General features: G+C 37.3%; 1 protein-coding gene across 1 annotated transcript in view; it reads left to right on the forward strand.

Annotated features, from left to right (window-relative positions):
* Positions 1–1,268: 1,268 nt before the first annotated feature.
* Positions 1,269–18,981, forward strand: part of LINGO2 (leucine rich repeat and Ig domain containing 2) — a 1,225,184-nt gene continuing 1,207,471 nt past the window's right edge. Inside the window, exon 1 of the mRNA XM_046023596.1 lies at positions 1,269–1,329. The gene's annotated coding sequence lies outside the window, so the exon portion shown is untranslated. The remainder of the gene's footprint in view (positions 1,330–18,981) is intronic.

Genomic DNA, 18,981 nt, shown 5'->3' on the forward strand with positions numbered 1-18,981 from the left:
ATCCGAGCAGAAGGTAGAAGATTTTCCAAATTCAGGGGAGAGAAGGGGGAGGGTTTTTTTTTTTTTTATCTAGAGGAAGAGAGGAGCGGCTACAACTGAGAATAGGATATTCTTCCCTGCCTGATGCCGGCAACGGACTGACTGATGGGCCTGTAGGGTTAAAGAAGAAAATCAAATAAAATTAAAAATTAAACAGAAGAAAAGAAAATAGAAAGCCAAGTTGACCGAGCAGGGGCTGGGAGGCTTCCGGATGCCAGGAAGGTTGTCCCCATCTCCGTTTGCACGGGCGTGAAGATTTAGAGGTGCGAGGGCTTTTAAACCGCCATCACCCCCTGATCCCTTTGGAAGGAAAAGCCGGTGCAGAGCTGAGGCAGGGGGTGTCGAGGAAAAGCTTGGACTTGTGTGCAACGCGTACTTGGCTTCGGATTTTAAGCACATGAACCAGAACAGCGTCTCAAGGTAAGAGGCAGCACAACCGCTGCCCGGAAGAAGAATAACTTAAAATAGATGTTGGGGCTGGGGTGTGGGGTTAAGCTAAGTTAGGATGATCTCTCCGGGCGTCACCACGAGATTGCTCAGCCCGCGCGAATGCTTGGAGCGGACAAGTCAGGGAGTAGCCGGTGCCACGGTGCCCAGGTGGGAGGCAGCAACCGAAGGGAGGGTTCTGATGTCCTGACCTCGCACTTTTTGGAACCCATTGGAAATAGCTGTCGAGCTGGGGCGTATGTCCGGGCTGATTTATAGCGTGGATACGTGTGTGTGTGTTTCTGGCGAGATTTTTGTTTGTTTTTTAAATTTTTAACCCCGCTAGCACCGCAGAACCTTCCCCTCCTTGCTACAGATCGCTGCGGGCGTCGGCGAAGGGCGCTAGGACGCGGAGGCAGGTGAGCCTGGCGCAGGTGGGCAAGTGGGGGCGGCGGCATCCGGCCGACGGATTGCCGGGCACGCGAAGCCCACGCCGCCGCCTGGCTGGCTTCATGCAGCGGGCGTCGGAGCCCTGGCGCCGCGGGTCTGCTGCGGTTCCCTTCGCATCCGCTAGAGGCTCCCAGCGGGCGCCGCGGAGCGGGTGGGTGTGGGGGCGCCGGGAGGCGGAGGGGCGAGCGCTGGGAGCGAGCGTGCCGGTGTGGTGGCGGAGCGGGCGCGGCAGGGGGAGGCGAGCCCGGCTTGGGCGGGGGATGTGAGCCGGAGTCCCGGTGCGCCTCCTGGCAGAGCGCAGAGCTGCGGGGGACGCGGGTCCGAATCTAGGCTGAGCTCGGTAAAGCTGTGCCCTGAGTTGGAGCCACTTCGGGAATGAGATCCTTGCCCGCACCCTGAGGGCAGTCCCGGGAGGTAATGTCCTCTTTCTCCACTCTCGGCCTGCCGTTCTCCGTACCTCCCCAGCCAAACACCCAAGGTGGGAGGGAGTGGAAGGTGCGGGTTTGTAGGGTCCATATCTAAAGGTGCCTTTCAGTCTTGCTCCGCGGAGCTCCGTGGACTGTGTCTTCGAACTAACCTCTAATTTCATCCTCCTCCCCTGAATATTTGCCTGCTTTAAGGGAAGTTTTCTACCGAGAGTGTCGGGTGACTGGTTTTGGGGGCCGGGCTGCTCCGAGGTGAGCGAGGGGACCCGCTGTGCTCCCCTGAGCCGCAGTGGACTAGAGTGCGCGACTCCAGGATTGGGGTGTGGTGAAGAAAGAGTACCACACCCTCTTCTTTTCCTCCCCCGTCCTTTTCACCTGGTGATGAGGTCTCACCATCTAGCTTTCACTGATTTCTTTCCCCAAGGGATTGGCTCTGAACTCAGAGCAAAGCGGCTGAAAGACTTGGAGGGAGAGAGATAAGAATGAGAGGGAAGTCGGGGCCAGAACATCAGGGGAGGAGGGAGGGTGAAGTTAAGCTTGTGTGTGGGGTTGGGGGTGACGGGTGCTAGGAACTAGCCTTGGAGTTCAAGATTTTTTGATGAAGTCTGATTCATTTCATATTCCACACTCTCTTTGATACAATCCTTGCTCAAGCCACCAACAAAAATAATTTCTACTAGATATTGCCATGGGCACGGTGGGCACAGAATATGTTTGATGATTGTGTCTAGGCCACGAGAAAAAAAAAGAGTGGGTATTGTGTGTACTTGGTGTGATTACACCGTGTCTGTCAGGCAGCAGGAAATGTATGTCATTTTCATTGTGCTGTGTTGTGTTTGTGCATACCATATGTGGTCATTTCACACTCAGTAATGCAATTTCAGCCTTCTGAAGGTGGCTCTTAACAAACATGACTTGTGATATTAAACCTCCTGCAGAATAATAGTGAAGGAAGCCAAAAAATATGATGGGGCATGGAGTATCCCAGGAATATTGGATAAAAGCTGAGATCCGGCATTTGTGAAATATTGGGCCACATACTGAAAGTGCAAAATATGTTTTTCAGAGAGGAAGCAGTGGTTAGCATTTTGAAAGAAGGCGATGTGCATTAGTTACTACCATCATCATCCTGTAGCTTGCATTACATCCAATACGGTGAGAGTGTGAGGCAGAAAAAAAATGAAGCACTTCCTGCTGAAAACTAAAATGTTTTGTGAGATACTGTAGGGTATTTCACCCTAAAAATTTAAATGGAATGGGCTGCCTGTTCACGATGACTGAAGTGGTTTGGTTTTTGTGTATGTGTGGGACCTCTATTATTTTTGATCAAGGTAAATATGTAAGTTAATATTATATAATAAGTATAATTTAGTGGAAATGGAAGCAGGCCAATTTACTGATGTTTTTCATTCCAGAATAACACAGCGTGATCTCAAGGAAGATTTATATAAAGTTTGTCATTAGATGTATTACATTGGATAGAGCTCTGTACAGGAGACAAGAATAAATACCTTCTTGAAATCTCAAAAATGATGGCTCATGTTCTTAAAATAAACCATTGTAGGAATTTTATTTTGTGAGAAAATAATAGCTATTAATCTAAATATACTTATCTGTATGCATTGACACAAATTATTTATTTGTTGAATTGAATTAACCAAGACAAATGCATAAGAAGAGCTCGGTTTTCATTCTGAAAGACACCTCTGAAGCCAGAGGAAGATCTACTAGTATTAGCAGTCTGCGTATAAGATGCGTAAAAAAAAATGTTGTGTTTCTTGACAGTTAATGGAATCAAACTAGTGAGGCTGGTTTGTAAGTTCAAATTTGGTTTTAGGACCCTAAAGATTTTTTTTTTCTCTCTCTAATAAATGTGATTTTAAGAGGCTAAACATTGAAATGTTCCCTGGGTGCCATGGACCTGAAAACTGTTTTGAGTCCTGTAAAACTTCATGTCAAGAATAAGAAGTGATAGGATGTTATCACAAATTAATTGGCTTGATGCTTCAATTAAAAACTGATTATTATCTGGCTCTGGTAGTCATTATGGTTGATTTCATTTGGTTTCTAGATATTCTGTGAAAGGACTCTAGGTGGAAATGTTTTCCTGTAGTACAAAGAGAGGAGGTCACTATAAGCAAAAAAAAAAAAAAAAAAAAAAAAAAAAGAAAGAAAGAAAAAGGCTTGCTAGTTACTGATTCTCCAGTTTGGTTGCATTTTATCTAAAAGCAGGATGCAAGCTTATAAAAAGTTTTCTGAATTTACATGAATGTTTTGTTGTCTGTTATAACCCTCAACCTATGCATAGTACACCATTTATGATTCTGATAAGGAACTGTGTCACCAAGCCCTCTCCCTTTATGGTTTAGGGGATATTTCAGTGTAAAGAACTTTAAGCAGTATCTAAACATAAAAGATCATATTTCCTGAAAGAAAATCAATTGAGCTTAAAAAAAGATGTTTTATGAGAAAACAAAAGGAGGATAGGAGAGGTTAAAGAGGAGGCAAAGGTTTACTCTAACTGCATGTATCTCTTTCTTCTTTCAGCAACCTTTTAAAAATTAAAAAAATTTTTTTCCTATTTCCTTCCTTCCTTCCTTCCTTCTTTCCTCCCTCCTTCCCTCCCCCCCTTCCTTTTCTTCCTCCCCTTCCCCTCCCTTCTTTCTTTCATTGTGTCATTTTCTCTCTTTCTTTTGGTTAAATAGTTCCTTCAGAAAGATATCCATGCCAATTTATAGTGATTTTACAGTTATCAGTCCATAATTTATTTTTAAATGGGAGATAATTTTATAATATTGACTGTTCTGTTTAGTTTTAAATTATATAGAAGAAGCCTGCTAGAATGTGGGGTTGATTCTTTAGGGAATCTAATTCATCAGCTGATGGGTATCTCTTACTTGTGGGTGCTTCTTCTGTCTGGTTGCAGCTCCTTGTTTCTCCACAAACATGGCTAGTAGTCACTGGAGGTACATGGATTTCCTTGCAATATGGTGCGTTGTGCTTTGAGTTACTTATTTCCACGTAGTTAATACTTTCTCCATGTGCATGATGGCCAATGTAACCAAATCTGAAATGTTCATATTAAGCAAATAGTTGAGTTATACTTGTCAATGTATACCTGTTAAGAAATTAGTAATCCATTTTAGGAAACCCTTACCTCCATCTAAGTCTTTAGTAAATGTAACTATTTTTTTAAAGTTGATAGCTTGTTTTTAAATGTCCTCAAAGAGAAAATCTAGTGTCCAAAAATCTCCCAGGAGAAACTAATTCAGTGCCACCAGGAGGCAGCATGAAAAAGTAGAAAAATCATTGGATTTGGTTTTAGAAGTCTTGAATTCTTCTTCTCTCTTACCACTAATGGAGTCACTTTTGAAAAGCTCTCTTCGTTTTCTAAGGCTCAGTGTAGAATTCTATAAAATGGGGAAAATTAATATCTACACACTTTCTTCTTATGTTTAAAACTTGACCACGCAGAGCTTTAAAGCTTTGAAAAAAATATATAAAAACAACACAAAAAAAAACCTTCTTCAGGTTCCAAGTCAATATCAAACATTGAAACACTTGATAGAAAATTACATAAAATATATTTAAAGAATATCTATAAAACTTCCATAATGAAGCATGGATTTTGAAATGACTTTGGTGAGAGTTGTTTTTGTTTTTTCCCCAAGGGTGAGGGGCTATTAATAAGTGTCATGAATGAAAAGCTTAAATTAATATGTGTATATGTGAGATGATTTTCTCAAAGTTATTAATATGGCACAAATTATGTGATGCTTACTGTGAGAGACATAAAAGTCAATCTGAGCATTTGAGCTGCTTTTATAGCACTATGACAATAAAAAAAGAAAAAAGAAGAATAAATTATTTTTGAATAATAAAGTTTAAATGGACTTCCTTCCCCTCCCCCCCCTTTTTTTCTTTTTTCTTTTAAACAAGAGAGAGAACACAAGCTGGGGAAGGGGGAAGGGGAGTGGGAGAGGGAGAAGCAGGCTCCCACTGAGCAAGAAGCCTCATGTGGGGCTTGATCCCAGAACTCTGGGATCATGACAGACAGACACTTAACATCTGAGCCACCCAGGTGCCCCCCTCCCCTTTTAAAAGCATTCTACATTTTTCTTTTTGTGTATACTGAATGGAATGCAAGTAACAATTGTCATTGATTTTATTATTGTCAGGTCAGTTACCCATTTTGTATAAACACTTTAAAAATATTTGGCTTTGAAATATTGATTCAGTGGTTTAATTTGTGAAGTTGGACACAAAACTAGCACAATCTCTTAGTTTTCACAATGGAATTTTCTCAAGAATGCTGATAGTCCATTTGTCCTATTTTATTAAATGTTAATTTTATTATTTATAGGTTATTTTCATCAGGTGAATTAGTAGTAAATGATAGATATTAAATGACTCATTGATTTGAATAAAATTTTTAAAGCCCCATTGAAATAATTATGTGCTCTTTTGATAAAGTATGAGGCCTACTAGGATTTGAGACTAGAATAAATTTTGTTGCTTTTTGAAATGTATTCACTGGTTAATATTAAGAACAGCTTATCTTTACTGGTTGCAAGGATAAGACAGATACTATCCTCCCCTAGAATTTTAGTTTCATATTTTTTCAAATAATATTAGTAAAACTAAATGTAAACCTGATAAGCTAGCCTAAAAGAAATTATAAGTTTTTGTTGCAGATTTAATAGAACATAATACCAAATTGTTGATAAAAGAAGAATTATTGATTTTACAAAACTCTTAACCAAATTTCAGTGTAACAAAAATATATGCAAAAATCTAAGATTCCCAGCACATTTCAGTTTCTAGGTATAGCACTAGAGAGTTTTTGAAATGGATTCTAAATTGGACTGCCTAAGAGGATTTTGTGTCTTCATACAATCTCATTCTATTATAATGTAACTATGGTTAGCTGCAAGATATCTATCTAGTAGCCAGCATGAAGGGAAATAATTAGCATAAAAACTGTATTGCTCCTGGTGTACCAGGGGAGCCAACAACAGTGCCTTGTGATAAATGTTGATTTTTGAAACGGTGGGCTTCATTTGTCAGAGGTAAAGAGCCTTTATCTTCTGAACTATTTTTCATCAGGCTTTTCTGTATTTTCTCTCTTTCCCCCCTCTCTCTCTTTCTCTATAAATATACCCTGTATACTATACTGTTCTATAATATATAAATATACTGTGCTTTTATATGTTCTGTTATATATAATATAGCATATACATATTATATATTGTAATATATTATGCATTAATATTTTATTTTATTTTAATTTTTTTAAAAGATTTTATTTATTTATTTGACAGACAGAGATCACAAGTAGGCAGAGAGAGAGGAGGAAGCAGGCTCCCCGCGGAGCAGAGAGCCTGATGTGGGGCTCGATCCCAGAACCCTGAGATCATGACCTGAGCTGAAGGCAGCGGCTTAATCCACTGAGCCACCCAGGCACCCCTATTTTATTTTAATTTTTAAGACTTTATTTATTTATTAGAGTGAGAGAGAGAGCACAAGCAGGGAGAGCAGCAGGCAGAGGGAGAGGGAGAAGTAGGCTCCTCGGGATCACGACCTGAGCCCAAGGCAGATGCCCACCGACTGAGTCATCCAGGTATCCCCAATCACCTCTTCTTGTTGGCACTTTCCCCAGTGGTACTGCCATGTACTTCAAGCCTTTATGCTAAGGCCAAGGCTCCTTCTGTCATCCTGTCCATGCACCTGGCCCTGATCATTCTTTGACCCTCCAAACCTCCAAAGCAGAAGAACCAGTAAGGCCCCAGTTCCAGTATTCAGTGAACTTCATGGACAGTGCTCTCCAACCCTCTATCTTAAATCCCCCAAAGAGAGCAGTTCCTTTGTTCTTCTCTGTGTTCAGAAGGCAGAGAGAGCATGATCTGCTGGTGGTGGGGCCACCCTACACATTTTCACCTCCACCTTTGCTCCCCTGCCTGGCCTGACTGTTCAAGAACATTGGGAAAGCTCTTGGCATGCGTGGTCAGGACTCTGGGATCATGACCTGAGCCAAAGGCAGACACTTAACCTATTGAGCCACCCAAGTGCCCAGTATTTTAGATATATTAGATAATATAGTCTATTGTAGACCATAATATAGATACAGAATATTATATATATTCTAATATGTATTATATGTAATATATGTATTATAGATAGATAGATTGATCGGTGATTGACAGATCTCCTGCTAAAAACAGTTCCTGGTTCTTGTATAGGTATGTCCTTAAATGTCACCCATTGGCTAAGCCTATGATTATGGATTGCAGATGATTTTCTTTGTGGTTTGCCTTTAATTTCACTGCAGGTAATGAAAAGCCCTACCTTTGGCCTCAGCTAGTTAAATTTACATTAGTTAACACTCAAATATTTATTGACTTAAAGTGATTTCCTGTATGATATTCAGGATTTAATGATGTATGTAAATTGTCCTTTGTTCTTAAGAATCTTGTGATCTTGTTAAAGAGAAGGCAAAAAGTGGACGATAAGCTAACAAAGAATAGCCTATCAACTGATTCAGAAAATTCTTGTTATTTATCTGTTGTTCACAAGAACACACAGAATTAATACAAGATTTGTATAACCAGGCAATTCAGGGTAGCTTAAGGTGAGAGTGGTCTGGGGAGAATTCATAAAGAGGGGAGGGAATTGATCTGAGGAATGAGCAATAAATATATAACTTAAGTAGTAATTGATGCAATGCAAATTTGCACAATAGTGAGATAATCTTGGTGATAAGTTGGGACAAAGACGTAAAACAATGATAGATTTCCTATGTTGGAAATGGACTGGGAGAATAGACACTCATATGTATCATTGGAGATATTGTAAACTGGTCAACCCGTTGGAGTGAAATGTAAATAATTATTATTTAATATTAAATTATTATTTAATATAAATATAGTACTGTATTATTAAATTATTAAATAAATATTCAATATCTATTATATTGCAAATGTTCAAAATAATTGGCTCCATCGTTCCTCTTCAAGGAATTTATCTTCAGGAGAATGCTCTTACAAATCTTACAAAGATCTGTTACATATACACAAGACAAATATATAACCAAAATAGCTACCTATATTTTAAAGAATTGTATTTGTAGTCAAGACCATCCTATACCAAATCAACTGATGAGTGGATAAATGAAAATAATATGTATTGAATATTTAATAATAGTCAATAAAATGGAATGAAATACTTACATATGCTGTACCATGAGTAACTACTCAAAAATTATGCTAAATGAAAGAAACCATACACAAAAGATCACATATTGTATGCTTCCATTAATACAAAATGTCCAGAAAAGCAAATTTATAGACTTCGAAAATAGATTAGTGTTTGTCAAGCCCTGGGAGTGGGAATGATAAGTGACTACAAATAGGCACAAGGCACAAGGAATCTTTTGGGGTGAGTCAACTGTTCCATAATTGGATTGTGGTGATGGTTGTACAGATTTGTATATTTACTAAAATCATTGAATTGTTTATATGAAATGAGAACATTTTATGGTAAATAAATTATATCTTAATATAGATGTACAAATACCCACAATTAAAAAAAAAAAAAAAAAAAAAAAAAAACAATGCCCCAAAGTCTTCACACAAAGTAAACCCAGGTACACTGGGATTTATGAGTGAGGTGACCTCACTAATAAAATCTCTGAACATTTATGAAAGAAATAATAGTAAATCTATACAATCTCTTCCAGGAAACTGTAGAGAAGGAAGCACTTCCCATTGTTTCCTATGATATCAGCATTGCCCTGGTACCAATACCGTGAAAAGGCATTATAAAAAAACACAAAGGTACAGACCAATATTCTTTATGAACATAATGTAAACAGTATTAATAAAAGTTTAGCAAATATAAATCCACAGTACATAAAAAGTTAATATGTCATGACCAAGTTGAGTTCATCCCAAAAATGCAGGGATGGTTAAACATTAGAAAATCAATCTGTATAGTTCACCATATTAACAGAGTAAAAAAAAAAAACTATATGATCCTCTCATTAGATACAACAAAAATATTTGAGAAAATCCAACATTTATTCTTGATAAAAACTGTTAGCAAATATTCTAGGTATATTAGCTTCCTCATCTTAATCTAGAACATCTGCAATAAGCCTATAGCTGATATATTTAATGGGGAAAGACCCGGGCACTTGACTAGCACAGTTGATTGAGTGTCTAACGCTTGGTTTTGGCTCAGGTCATGATCTCAGGGTCAGGGGATGGAGGCTCACCTGGGGCTCTGTGCTCAGTGTGAGGCCTGCTTAGGATTCTCTCTCCCCTTTCCCTCTGATCTCCCTCTTCTATAATAAATTTAAAAATCTTTTTAAAAACTGGTGAAAGACCCACTGCTTTTCTTATAATCTGAGAAGCAAGGCAAGAATGTCTGTTCTCATCACTTCTACTCGATGTTATATTGGAATTTCTAACCAATCAAGTCAAGAAAGGCAGACAAAGTGCAAAGAAAGAAGCAAGCCATGCTTAAACGCTTATTTACTGAAGAACTGAAAACAAAACAAAACAAAACAAAAACCTCCAGGCATTCCATGGGAATATTGTTAAATAAACTTTGGAATACTCATACAATGAATTCTATGTTGCCGATTTAGTGAGAAAGTAAATGGAGTGTTGCGGTTCTTTAAATAGCATCATCATAAAATCTCCAGTAGAGATTAAGAACAATGTAGGGGTGCCTGGGTGGCTCAGTCGTTATGTACTTGGGCTCAGGTCATGATCCCAGTGTCCTGGGATGGAACCCTGTGTCTGGGGCTCCCTGTTCCCTGCTTGGCAGGAAGCCTGCTTCTCCCTCCCCCACTCCCCCCTGCTTGTGTTCCCTTTCTCACTGTGACTATCTGTCAAATAAATAAATAAAATCTTAAAAAAAAATGTAGTTGTAGAATAATACTTAGTCTATGGTAGATTGATTGATATATTGAACAAGTATTTATTATATACCTTCGATGTGTTAAACACTGGAGTAGGCCCTGGGTTTATATGATCTGTGGGAAGGGGCAGATTATAATCCTTCCCTTTGAGAGATTTACAGGCTAATATAGGAAAGAACTAATATGAAACTGAAACAAACGGAATATGTAATGAGAAATTGTGTTACAGGCATAAAAGAAACTAAGTAGAATGGCATAGATTTACCCATGAGTGTTAGGAGAGGGATGGGAAGATTTTTCTAATCTGGTACCTAGTGAGCACTCAGTAGAGAACTTTGTAATAAACTAACTCAAATCATTCTTCTTTCCTACTCACTTTATTTCCTTTACATCCAGTAACTTGCCAATCCACTGTTTAAGAAAGAACATACATAGTAGTATATTTTCCTATCACACTAACTTCTCTTGTATTGTTACATGAATCTCTCACTTGGAATAATTTTCATATCATCATCAATATTCATTGAGCACCTACTGTAAATAAATGCATTATCTTAACTGCTATGGATTTGTATTTCCTTAAAGCATATGCTAGTCTTTCAGTTAATATAATTGATGCCTTTTTCTTCATATGTAATTTAAAATATATTTTTTCTGATTAGGAAAGTAAAATACATTATAAGAAGATTCAGTGTTACAGAAATAATTTAATTTACAAAATGAAAGTGATTCCTGGGGTTCCCTTTTGCAAAATAAGAAACTGTGTTGCACAAGAAATGAGACAAGAGTGAAACTCGGTACTGTGTGGTTAAGGAGCAAGAGGATTTCAGTACTGTGTGGTTAAGGAGCAAGAGGATTGAGTAGTCAGGGACCAGAAAATGTTTGAAAAGATAGATATCAAATGGGAATTTTAAAAATACAGTGTTGTACCTTGTGCAGTGGCACTCCTTCCTGTGATCTCAAACTCTTCAGCAAACTCACAAGAGTCTTGGTAACATTGATACAATTGGATCCCTGGTACAGGAAGACAACAGAGCTTATTTTTGTGTCAGAGCTGGGGCAGTGATGAACGCAAAAGAGCCAGCCTGTGTGGGTTAAGAGGGTACTAGCAGGTACACATATCACAGATGCTCCTTCCTTGCATCTTTCCTGTGAGGGGACTTAACCATCTAATCCATTTACCTGTCCTTGTCTTGGAAACCCGCTTTACAACATTATCTCCTCCACGTAATTGTCTAACATATCTTTAAGCAGTAGAGCCTGTAACATATTGTTTTGTGTTTCTGTACATGGCTTGAACTGACATTGTTTTATTATTTTCCATAAAAACTCATTCAACACAGCTAAACTAGATTGATGGCACTCTGTTTGCCCTTTCTTTGCTAAAGAACTTTTTGATTGAGAAACAGAAGAGCATTCTAGAACATATTCATATGGTAATGATCTTATTTTGTAGATGCCAAAATTAAGAAGAAAGCAATTATAATTGGTTCAGTATTCTGGAATCTTGCAGGGTTCCACATAAACTTTCAACAAAAATGTAGTATGTCTTTGGCAGAGAAACTAAAATCAACATAAAAAATGAATTATTTTGTCATTCATTATAATTGAAAATATGTGTGAATGAGGCTGATAAAATCAATGTGAAATATGAAATGAATTCTGCATGTTATTATAGGTGTATCTGTAGCTTAGCAAAATACTTTGATCTGACTGACTGTTGAGTAAAGGTACACTGGATAACTGTCCTGTTGCACCTGGAGTTTCTGCTCCTGTTTGTCCTTCTATAGGAGCACATACTGTGGATTTTATAGAGAGAGGGATGTGGGGAACAAAGATCAGAAAAGAAGGTTCAATGATTATGTTAATGTAAAGTTCAAGGGAGGGTGTACAGCTTGATACAATAGAAATTAATGATTTAAAATTATAGCTTTAGAATATGGATGATAATCAGATGTTTTATCACTAGTAAAGGTAGAAAAACATGGAGAAGTTATTTGCATTTGGGGGGAATAATCACCCATCTTCCCATTTAGCTGTCTTTGTGGGAGAAGAAAGAATATAGAGGTATCAAGTGTACTAATTGCTTTATAAGAATAAAGTGCTAATGAATTTAATTAATAATTCATACTAAGTTCTGAGGTGTTGGAAACAGTATTTAAATGTAAAATAATCTAGTACTTACTGATAAAACTGTTCAATTTTTCATATATGTGTGGCTTTGTACATTGGGAACACCCCTTCTGAAATAGGCTTTTCTGGAATATCCAGAAAGGCTCTTACACATCCTTTCAAAACTAGCCTAATGTCATATTCTCAATAAACTCTTCCGGAAGCCCCAGACAAAATGCAGTCTTTCTACTTTTACAAGCTTTTATTATTATATGTGTTTTTAAAAGTACATCATTCCTTTTTTCACTGTTCTATGTATCTTTCCAAACCTGTGGTCCTTGAAGGTAAAAATTATATCTTACTTGTCACTTTTTTAAAATAATTCAGAATATAGTCAGTTTTTATTACATTTTTTTAGAATGAATTGAAATGTGATTTTTAGAACATTATGGACAGTTTTAAATTATATTCCAAATCATCATAATACTATTCCCAATTGGTAAAGGAGATAGTATCCAATGGTTAAAAGTTTAAAGATTTGGGGGCGCCTGGATGGCTCAGGTGGTTAAGCTTCTGCCTTCAGCTCAGGTCTCAGGGTCCTGGGATTGAGCCCTGCATTGGGCTCTGCTCAGCAGGGAGCCTGCTTCCCCTTCTCTCTCTGCCTGCCTCTCTGCCTACTTGTGATCTCTGTCTGTCAAATAAATAAATAAAATCTTTAAAAAAAAAGTTGAACGATTTGATTTCAAATCCTGATTCTGCCATTGCCTGTGCATTGTTGGACTTCAAGCAATCTCTTAATCTCATGAAGTATTAACTTCCTAATGTAAAAGAGGTATAATAAGTCTTTTCTGCCCTGTATACCTTATGTGGATGATATGGTGTTAAAAGAAATAATGAGTGAAAATGAACTTGTATACTCAGTACCTATATACAAATAAAGTCATTCTTGAATTAAATATATATTTAAAATTCACTAAAATAATCTCAAATGCAATAATGTTTATCACTTTTAGAAACAAAATTGAGGATTTATACAGAAAAGCAAAACCAAAATGAATCAACTCAAAATTCATTTCTATTGGATTTTTAAATTGCCTTTTTGTAAAATAATTTTATCACATTTTCATATCGTAACAGTTTTATCTAATAGATTATGAGACAAAGGTACCAATACAGATCAGACAATTACAGTTTGAACACTGGTTACCCAGATGGGCCACTTGAGAGCGTTCACGTAGTCTTTTACACTGAGGTGGAAGACTGCTGAAAAAACTCTTGGCACCGAATAAGCACCAGTGGTTACTGCGTCTTCAAATTACAACCAATTTACATGAAATAATCTGTATTTTACTTTTTTATTTTGAATATTTGACCTCTTCAAACACTTGTATGCTATCTTCTCCTATTTTCTTATTTGATACTTTCTAGGTCATTGACAGAAAAATTCAAAGAGCAAATACTTACTGATTTAATAGTAGTTTTCTTTTGTGAGATCCACTATTAATGTGTTGTAATAGTATAAGGGGTTATTGCTCTATGCCTAAGTCTAGTTTGTTGGAAATAAATTATGTTTTTTGTCTCTGCCCAGCATTCCTATTTGGCCAATGATACAGAGTCTAATCAAATTTTCTGCCATTCATTTTGCTGTGATGGAGCATTTTCCTAGGTATTTTTGACTGAAGTCAGTTTCTCATAGCATTTTTAGTTTTAATTTTGGTTTCATGTTTCTGAGAAAAACTCTAGGGTAGATTAACCTGATTTCTAAACTATTTTTCCCATTTCTGTAATAGCTTTTTATCTTAATGCTTTTCAGATTGTCTTGGTTATATGTGATATTTTGTCTCTGACTTTCTAAAGGCATTTTGATAGTTTTGTTTTTATTTGGATTCACTTTGAAGTTGTTGTTTTTTTTTTCTCACTTACATTCTTTTTGACCTTATGATTCATTGAAGATGCATTCACCTAGCACGAAGTTGTGGTTTGTTTTTTTTTTCCCCATTCATGTTCCTTTATTAAGTGAATGAGTGTTTATCCCTTTTGCTCTACTACTCTCCATATAAACCTGCTCAATGGGGCAAATCCTTTTCTTGCTCTTGCATACAATCTCACGTCTCATGTTTTATTTATTTACTATTAGAAAGTAGAATGTTCTGTGATCAGTTCTAATTACATGAATAGTCTCATTTCTGTTACAAACTATTTATTTAATAAGGAAATCCTGAACAAACAAACAGGCAAAAAAACCAGACTATTAAATACAGGGAACAAAGTACTGGTTGCCAGAGGAGATGTGAGTAGGGGGATGGGCAAAATAGATAAAGGGGATTAAGAGGTACAGACCTAAGTAAGTTTCAGAGGTAAGTAAGATAAGTAAATCTCAGAGATGAAAAGTACAGCATCTCAATTATAGTCAATAATATAATAACATTGTATGGTGACAGATGGTGACAACACTTATTGTGGTCAGTATGGAGTAATGTATAAATTTGCCAAATCAATACGTTATACATCCGAAACTAACATAACATTGTATGCTAGTTATACTTCAAAAATCAGCACATTGCATACCATAAAATAATCATGTTGTAAAATGTAAATATATATAATATTTATTTGCCAATCACACCTCAATAAAGCTGGAAAAAAGTTGGTTATTGAAAAAAAAAAAAGGAATCCTAAATTCTTTTAGTGATAAAGTTTTTCCCTACCTTAGCTGAGGCTAGCTTTCTGTTGGCCATTTGTCATGGGAAAAAGGGGAAATTGGTCAGCTTCTTCTGTGTTTCCCTAGCTGACTCTCATATTTTCTGTCTTGTTCAAGTAGACTGCCTCTGGCTCCTATAGGCTTGAATCTCCGAAAAGTAGAAGAGGTGAAGGTGAGGTCTGATTTATTTGATGTTAATGTAACTTTCAATAAGCTTCCTTAGGGCTTGGTGGACTCCTTGTTTTACCTTAGGGTGGTGTGGTAGATAGTAATGTTACTCATCAAAAGTTTCGGTGCCTCCTGAGCACATGGTAGGATTGAACTTCCTGGCTTTCTGTGGTTAGGTGAGGCCATCTGGCCAAGGAATTGTGAACCAAAGTGACAAGTGTCATTGGTAGGCTAAGCTGGTGTCAAAGTCTCCAGAGACTTTTTTTCCTTCTGACACTGCAGTCAGGAACTTTAGAGAATGGTGGCTGTTCTGTCAACCTAAACTACTAAAACTTTAATGAAAGAGCCAGTGTCTGCCCACCACTGACACAACAACCAGCATGAGCAAGAAACTAATCGTCGCAATTTTAAAAAAGCTACTGAAATTACTGGGTTGTCTGTTATCATAGCATAACCCAACCTCTGAAAACAGATAGATATGTGGCTTTCTCAGAGGGAATGGGACTATTTGGCTACTTTTTCTGTGACACGAGAAAAGCATTTCCTTCTGGCCAGATGCATAATATTTCTTTCCTTGTTCCTGGAAATCTCAAAATCCATTTCTTCTATTGGAATGATTCTATGCCTCTATGTCTTCTTTTCGGACTGGATTTGAAATGTCTCTAAACAAGGTTTTTCTTCAAAGTTGCTCACCTCTGGTCTTCTGGAAACATTTACATAGTCTTGTATTTCCTGGAAACTGTAGCTAGCACCCCTCTAGTTTGCCAGTTTCATTTTTCATTCAGTCTAAGAATGGCTTAAAAAAATACAAGATGACGCAAACAATGCTCTAATAATCCTCTGGAACATACCCCACAGCAATGGTCTTAGAACAGTATTCTAAGATACATATCAGACATTAACTATTGCCTCCCTCAGGCATCAATGTATCTATTTCAAACTTTTGAAGTGGTTTTCTTAAAGCTTCTTCAAGGTTTGAGGTGAGGAGATGGTGGTGATATTTATTGCACATCAACAACTCAAAAAAAAAAAAGTTTCTTCTACTTGGTTTCCAACCTTTTTGACTGCTTAAACTTCAAGGGACATTGACCCACAAAATTGTCTTTTGAGAGTTTCCTTTGCAAGTTCAACATAGATGACCTACCACTTCCATTAAAAACACGAGGGCACTTGTCAACTATTATATGTATTTTGGCTTTTGGGTCTAACCGAAACCCACATAGAAAATGTCTGGTTTTACATCCTGCCTAAGACCACTGTTGAAGGGTATGTTCCAGAAGATTGTTAGAATGTGTTATGTGTTGTTCTGTATTTTTAAACCATTCATAAATTGAATTAAAAACACATTTGCCTGCAACTGCAGAGTCATGGCATCCCTGAATCACAGAATGATTTAGGGGGAGCTCTGGCAAGTTATTTTTTGTTGTTAAAATCAATATGATGCTATGCATAAATAGTGTAAATTCACTCACTGGTCATTAAAGCTATTTGGTGTTTCTGCAAGTGTTGCTAAGTGGAGTTTACTGAAGAGATTTAAGCAAAATGTATTTATTCTTGCCATTTTAGGAGTACCTGTACTAAAACTTCTGCTGTCAGTCACTGCCCATTTATTCTAAAAGATTGTTCTGGCTAAAACAGTTAGTGAATCAATCTTTCAGACTGATTACTTACGTTATAAGTAATATGCAACACTCTTGAGTTTGAGGAGGGAGAGACTATGTTACTCTACAAATGCATAATGCATATTATACATTAATAACATTATCCAGAGCTCACTATAAAATTTTAAACTTAATGAAACCATGAAAGGATGCTGCATTTTGCTACCCTGAAATGAAATATTCAATCATTTTGGTTAGCAAACCTCAAATAAGCAACAAGTCTAGTGTATAAGTGCCATTATAACTTTGTATTATTTTATCTATTATTATTTGTGTTATCTTCTGAGTCACAGTCTTTCATGTGGCAAATATATTATCACACATGAAAGATCTAAACCAAATTGATGAAAAGAAGTAGAAATTTTCATACAAAATAATGTTGGACTGTTGCCTCTTTGGGGATGATCTGATTGGACTGTTGCCTCTTTGGGGATGATCTGATTAACAGCTAATGTGTTTGAGTAGTAAAATTTGGGGTAGATCAAGAAAGGAACATTTTCGTACTCTAGTCAAGCCTAGGTTATTGTATAGCTGATAATTATACAATTTTAAGTTTCTGTTTTTGAGAGAATGGTAACAATTTAAACTATACATTTCTTAGCACCAGTTGTTTCATTGCAATGTTTGTAGAGTGCAACAAATTTTATGCACAGCTGATTTAACGTTTGAACTGGACACGGGCATGATCTGGCAGCCTTAAAAAAATTCCATCACTTCAGTTTACAGTCTAAGCTTTTGGGGCATCTATTTATTTATTTATTTTAAAGATTTTATGTATTTATTTGGGTGAGAGAGAGAGAGAAGGAGCTCAAGCAGTGGGGAGGGGCAGAAGGAGAGGGACAAGCTTACACCTTGTTGAACACAGAGCCTGACAAAGGGCTTGATTCCAGGACTCAGAGATCGGGACCCCAAGATCATGACCTGAGGGGGGAATCAAGAGAGGGAAGCTTAACAGACTCAGCCACCCAGGTGCCCCCAGACATTTATTTGAACCGGTTAAGTGAGGTTAAATGGATTTAGAGGCAGGAAAAAAAAATAAGGAAGAAAGAAAGGTATTTGTATTACCAATTGCAACTGAGTATGCCTCACAGCTTCTGGTAGTAGGAAAAAGAGTAAATTACCCAACCTGGAATAATAATGAGCAAGTGTGTAAAAGGTTGCACTGTAATAGCCAATGATCACATCTATTGGCCCTGAAGTATTTTCTATGTGGTATCTTCTTTCAGAGTCTTTTCTGCCCCAGCTCAGGAAATTTGGCATTTGTTTTCTGCCATCTAGAAAATTTTCCGCATATTAGGCATTAGACCTCAATTACCTGTCTATATTTTCATAGCCTTTGTATTGCTTTTTAATTAGTTAATTTGGGTTAATCTTTTATCTTGAATTAGACCATGGGCTTCTTTAGGGCAAAGACATTATAGATTTCTTTTGCATGCTTGAGTCCTAGCACACTTAAGAGTGTGTTCAATCTTTATTTAACACCTGGGAAAGATTTTCTATCAGTATAATGGTGGCATTAAGGATACTCTTCCATCATAGCAACAGTTTTCCAGAGTGATGAGAGGAAGCTGTGACTTTTTATTTGTTAATTTGAGTATCTCTTTATACCTTAAAAAACCTCAAATTATATATATGTTAAATATACTCTGTGAAGATGATGATATTCTGAAGAATCAAAAGAATACCATGATACTGTAGACAGCTCCTTAAACATAAGAAATGTAACAGGAAGGAAGTTGCTATCAGTCAAAGAAGTATATTATAAGAACAAGGGAAAAATAGTGGAAAATCAAGTTGTTGTTTTTTTTAAAAGGTTTTATTTATTTATTTGACAGAGAGAGAGAGAGAGAGAGAGAGATCACAAGTAGAGAGGCAGGCAGAGAGAGAGGGGGATGCAGGCTCCCTGCTGAGCAGAGAACCCAATGTGGGGCTCGATCCCAGGACCCTGAGATCATGACCTGAGCCGAAGGCAGTGGCTTAACCCACTGAGCCACCCAGGTGCCCCGGAAAATCAAGTTTTTATGAAATTAGGTAGGTAGAAACCATACGTAATTTACTGCTAGACAACATTTCCTG

Source organism: Meles meles, chromosome 11, assembly GCF_922984935.1.
Source record: "Meles meles chromosome 11, mMelMel3.1 paternal haplotype, whole genome shotgun sequence".
Classification (NCBI taxonomy): domain Eukaryota; kingdom Metazoa; phylum Chordata; class Mammalia; order Carnivora; family Mustelidae; genus Meles; species Meles meles.